The sequence below is a fragment of the Phaethon aethereus genome (genome assembly GCF_964289735.1).
Source record: "Phaethon aethereus genome assembly, chromosome: 15".
Classification (NCBI taxonomy): Eukaryota; Metazoa; Chordata; class Aves; order Phaethontiformes; family Phaethontidae; genus Phaethon; species Phaethon aethereus.
The window spans coordinates 3,107,396-3,113,395 of record NC_138591.1 but is presented as its reverse complement, the minus strand read 5'-3'; positions in this window follow the sequence as shown (position 1 = coordinate 3,113,395).

The window sequence follows — 6,000 nt, the reverse complement described above, 5'->3', positions numbered from 1 at the left end:
CTGGAAGTGTGGCAAGAGCGTCCGTGGTTCCTCCTTCGGCACCGTACCCACCCAGCTCCTTCGGCCAGCTCGGCCCCGTCAGCTGGACGGAGGCTCGTGGGGGCAGGTGCCGCGTCAGCGCCGCGCTGCTCTGGGGGAACGTGCCCGGGGGACGCTTCCCGGGCAGGGAGCCGGGGGACCGCCGGCGCAGGGACGCGCTTGGCTCCCTTTGGCTGAGCTCGTGGCGCCGGCGTGCGGGAGAGGAGTCCCGTGTGGCAGGTTTTCGGTCGGTGCCAGGGCAGACGGTGCGAGTCAGCCGCGGGGATGGCCTGGGGCAGAGGGCTGGTGGCCGGAGGGAGGAGGCTGGTTCGCCTGCCGCTTCCTGGGGCTGAGGATGTGCGTGTTGCCGCATCCCTGGCCGGGCTGGCGATGCGCCAGGCAGCGGGGAGGAGGCAGGCAGGCCGCTGGAGCGGGGCCCGCTGGGATAAGGCATGGAGCGCCGGATGCGCTGTAAAATCCAAGAGAATCCAGGCACTGTGCTCCTCCTGAAACCGCCTATTCAGGGGAGAGATGGGGAAAGACAAGAGGGAGGAAGCGGAGGGAAGATGGAGCACTGAAGCCCTCTGTGTCTGGCCGGTGACGGATGCAGGTGCAGCTGCGGATTCCCCGGATGCTCCGGCTGCTCTGCGCCGCCCTTTCCTGCGGGGAAGGAGGGGATGCACTCAGGAGTCCTCCGGGCTCCCGGAGCCCCTGGCTTTGCTTTCACTCTGATTTATTCCTGCTGCCACAGTGTATGTTGCAGCCTTCCCCCCCCCTCCAATAGAGCTGGGCCTTGAGATGGCAGGTCTGTGTGGATTCTCTGAAGTCTGATATAGGGTTGAGCTGTTCCTCTCCCCTCCCCAGCTGCTCATTTGCAGGAAATGTTAAGAAATGAAGGAGCTGTGAAAACTTTGCCCAGCCTGTCATCAGCTTGGTCTGAAATGAGCAAACAGCCTCAAAGGTTATGAGGGGGAATCCGTGTGTGTGGCCTTGCCCATCCCTACCCACACAGCACTACTGTGTCTCCTTCCCTTTGTTAGAAACCCAAGCTAAATTAAGCTGCTGCCGTTGCTTTAGTGGCACAGTGCATTCTCATGCCATTTTCCCGAGTGGTGCTTTTGCCTGTGCAAGGCAAGAGGAAAGAGTGAGCGAAGGTTTTTGGGAGGCCACAATAAAACTGATGGATTCCTCCCTGGGGCTCTGTTGGATTGCGTTTTCTGACACATCAGCTGTGGAAATCCAGGGTAACTTCACTAAAGCCTCTCCAGATATCTGCCTGTGTAAATGAGACTGGGATCTGGCCTGTTTTAAAGAAAAACTTCCCAGGGGATAGCTCCAAGATACATGCTCTTGCTTTCTGCCTCTTAGCAAATGCTACATGCAGCACTCCTACAAGGCAATTCTTCATTTTAAATGGAAAGTTGAGGCACTGCTTTCTTTAGAAACACTCCTGCGGTGCTGGAAATGGCAGTGTTTGTTTCGGTCAAAGAGTTCATGAAGTGCCCAGGGAACCAGGGGCCTGGGCCACCTCCCCGTGAAGCTGGTGGCACAGGAACAGCGTGGCTGGGCTGAGCCTGCAGCGTGGCTCCAGCAGGGCTCCTGGGTTGAGTGATGTAGGACAATAACATTAGAACAGGTAATAAAACCCTCTCCATGTAGGTGTATGTAAGGCACATATATACGTATAGATGCACTTGTAATATCTAGCAAAGTATATAGCAAACTACTCTGTTCTATGTCTGTGTTTGTGTAAAGCGTCCCTTTCAGCAAGCATCTGAAATGCAGATTTGTTGTCTTCCTTCCCTCCTTCATTCCCTCTCTTCCTCCCTCAGGCTGAAAGAGGAACTAGGTTTGGGTTTTTCTGGCTTTTGGGTGTTGCTGGGGAGCGGTGGCTGGCTGCCAGTCTTGGTCACTACAGGCTCTGCGTGGCCGAGCACCTTGCCAGCTCGTGGAGCTAACGATTAGGTGGCAGCAGGATGCAATGGTGTGTTACGACCACATGCTGTCTTGACATATTAATGTTATATGATGGTGTCCTGCTGCCCTGGAGAAGTGTTTGGGAGGGGGATCCTGAGTGCATCATGCTGAATGTCCCTGTTGGTCCTCCCAGCTGCAGGGACTGGGATTTCAGCCTCTCTGGACTTGCCTGGGAGCAGGGGGTTAAAGGCACCATGAGGCACCTGATTCCTTGCAAGGCTCAGATGAGAAATGAGGGCAAGACCTTGATCTTGGGTAAGCTCCAGCTCCAAGCGGATCAGGCAGAGCGGGGTTGGCCACTGCCCTTTGGCAGCGATGTGGAGAAAGAGGAGGCACTGCGAGGTGGCTGGAGGAGCTTGGGGAGCCGGCGGAGCAGCAGGAACAGCCAGGACTGAGCGCACTGGGCACAAAGGGCTAGAGTCACTTCTGGGAGACCCTCAAAAACAGCTCAGGAAAGGGCTACAGCCCCTCTCCAGCCTGGGTACCTGTGTTTTCTCCCTCCGGAGACCATGAGATTAATCCAAGGTCTGCAGCCCAAGCTGATATCTGCTTGCTGCTTCCTCAGCTGGGATTAGCAATGCAGCCTCCAGTGTTTTGCAGCTGCACTGTTCTTGGCTCCCCAGGGCAGAAACATTTACTGGTTCAGCAAATCATTTTAGCATATGTTTGAATCTACCTGTGTAGGACAGGCCCTAAGCACCCCTGGGTGCTGCAGGCTTAAAAAGCATGCTACCTGCCTACAAGGCTTAGTAGCGGCTTTAGCCTCCAGGGTGTAAAACATGCCAGTTAATGGAGAGTCTGGGGAAAGGATGGAGCTTTTGGGAGAAATCCATGACAGCCTATTCAGGAGAGCTGAGAAACAGCACATGAGTGCTGCACTCAGCCTCTGCTGTCAAAAATGACATACATGTGGCTTTGAAGCGCAGAGCTGGGAGCCAGCCTGTGGGAAGATAAGACCATCTATCCTGCTTAAGGATAAAGGTGTCCAGTCCAGAATCCCAACACGAGTAGTGGCCGATAGTGAATGCTGGAGGACAACTATGGGAAGTGGGTGAGCAGACAGGTTTCCTTGTTATGTTCTCCCAGGACCCAGCGGTATAAGGCTTGGACACCTCCTGAACCAGAGCTATGACTGCAAGATGCATCTTGAAAAAGTTGCCCATGAATCTCCAGTTTCCTGACTGCCCCCAGGCTCTGATCTCTGAGCAAAACGGGAGGTCTTGCCCTGCCTGGAGGGAAAACACTGGAGTCTCATGTTTCTTTCTGATGATAACCAAGTGCAAAGCTGATGCAGACCCACTCCTCGCAACATGCCTGTAACGAAGGACTGCAAGCGGAATAACACAGAGCAGGGCGTGCAGGGCGTTTGCATGGAAGCATCTGTCAATTTTCTTTTGAGGGTCAGATTAGTGGCTTCAGTGGAGGCAATCATCTGCACAGCCCTTCCTTTCCAAGTGGTTAAGATCCTGCTGAGGGTAAAGCACTTCTAAGCCTAGCTGTGCAGGTGTCACAAACTGTTCTTCTGGCCTACCGGTGACAGATGTGGGATTTTTCAATACATCGGGCAGCTTAGGCTTATTTGGCTCTCACCCTCACTGATTGGGTTATGCAGTGTATGCATCTCGCCGAAGGCCTCCTTCAGTATTGCTAAAATCTATTGTGGCTGCACCATGGTTTGTACCCCCATGTTCCCCCAATGTCCTCTGAGTGACATGCAAACATAAAAAGAGGCTTCTTGAGGGTTAGAGGAAGCCTATGGTCTGTAGCAACTTGCTTTGCAGTTATTTTTGATTGAGGTTGAGGCTGTTGTGGTTTGTGCCCCAGAAGAAACAGGGCTGTGCGCAGCCAGTTCCCGGCAGCACTGGTATTTGCCTTTTACCTTCTCTGATCAGATGGTTGATTTCTAAAGACCAGAAAGGAATGAGTTCCTTTTGACTTCCTCTAATGTTCACGAGGTCAGGGAGCAATCCTGTATTTCTCAGTCTCATTCAGTCCATAAGGATGTGGAAGCTTGTAGGAGTATTAATTACAGCCAATTATAACCTGCTTGACTAGCCATGATGCTCAAATGGCTACTGAAACCTGCTGTTGTTGAAGATGGACATTTTTCTTCAAGCAAGGAAGTCCTCAGGTTTTGAGGAGCTCACCGAGCAGCTGTTCAGCAGGACTGATCTGGGGAGCAGCTTGGTCGGATAGTGTTAGAATTGAACATGTTCCTGAGAAATTCCTGCCTGCAGTGCTGTGCAGTTTGTTTGCTTTGTGGAGTCCTGATGGCTTGTCATGAATCTCTTCCAGCCCAGCTGGTGAATTTTTTAATCTGCTTGTTGATTACACGGGGACTATGTATTTACAGCTCTGCACTGTTGTTTGAGTTTTTTGCATTATGAAAACACCTGGGAAGCCCTGTTGAGGATGAGATGCTCTTTGTGATGGGGCAGCAGCAACAAGGTCGCTCAGAGTCATGACCATGAATGCAGATACGAAAGTTGCAACTGGATTTGTGAGCCTGGGAACGGAGGAAGTCACTTGCAGAAGTGGGAATCAGAAACCTAGAAATTGGGCCAAGTAATTAAGCGACTGGCTGGGTGCTGTGCAAACACAAACCAAACAGCCCTCAGTTTTCATCTGTCAAGGGGAAAAAGCTTTTCATCTGTGATAATCAGTGATGGGCATCCAGCTGTAATCCAGGGACACAGCGGCACTGTTCCCAATCCCTCCTTGGTTTAAAAGAGACAGAGCTCAAAACACCTGTGGCTTCCAGTAAGTGGTCTGCTTCAGGGGTCTCATCTTTGCTACTGTGACTGAGAGAAATGCTATGAAATTTTTGAGCTAAAAAATGGCTGTAGCCATACGTTGTAGCTATACAACTTATTTCCCAGGGTTATAAACGGATGTGGTTTTCCAGACAGCCTGTGCTGCCAGGCAAGGCTTACCATCGGGTGCTCTGGGAACAAAACACACACGAGGAAGCTCCTATTGAGCAGACGGTGCCCCAAGTCGCTGCTTGAGACCACACTGGTGTGATAATGCTGATTTCAGTTTTGGTACCCCGATTCACCCCAGATAAGTGGCAGCTGTGGGCAAGGTGGTGTTTTTTCTCACAGGCCCTGGATTTTTGTGCTTAAACATGAAACTTTGTACTTGTGTACTATGTCCTCTGACAGCAGTTGGTTGGTTGCTTGGTTTTAGGTATGCTTCACTTTTCCCCTCCCTTTTCTATCAGCTTACAAAGGCGTTCGCCTTCCTGACCAGCCTAAATTGCTGTCCCAGCCCACCAGGAGGAGAGGAGACCCAACTTCCAGAGGGTGCTGCGGAGCCAGGAGCACAGCTCCTCTTGCTCTCCTGATACTTTCCTCTTTGTGAGCCTCACAGGGCTGCTTCCCTCAAGGTGAGAAACAGCTGGGAGGAGCGAGGATAAACCCTGGCCCCATGAGATCCTTGTGCAACAACACAAGTCATCCTGCAGTTTGTGTTATTACGAAGCCTCGATTGGTCTGAGGATGGGCCTGGGGCAGAAGGGAGGGCCTGACTCTTTTGGGTGACATTCTTTGGGTGGCTGCAGGAATGACAAAGAAGAATTCTGATGGGTGGTGTCATCCATCATCTCCTTCCTGGCAGGAAGTCCTCTCATCAAGGCAAGGAGGAACTCAAGAGGGATAGTACAAACTGTACCAACTGCAAGGGAATCCTTGTCCTCCAGTACGGGCTTACAGGCTCTGACTTGGCAACTTGCTTTGGGGAACCAGATGGTAATGCTAAATGAGCCCATCTTCACTACAAATACCCTGGGCCTGAGTCTGTCACACAAAATATGCAGTCGCAATGGGTGAGTGCTCTCAGCCTGGGAACAAGCAGCAAATTCAGGCTCTTTAGGTCAAATGTGTTGATTGTATCTTATTAAACAAGAAAAATACCTTCTCATCAGTCAGTGAGGACCTGTGGTGGTCCTGTCCCCTCCTTTCTGCTGATGTGGGGTGCTCATCTGACCTTCTGGTGAGCTGGTTC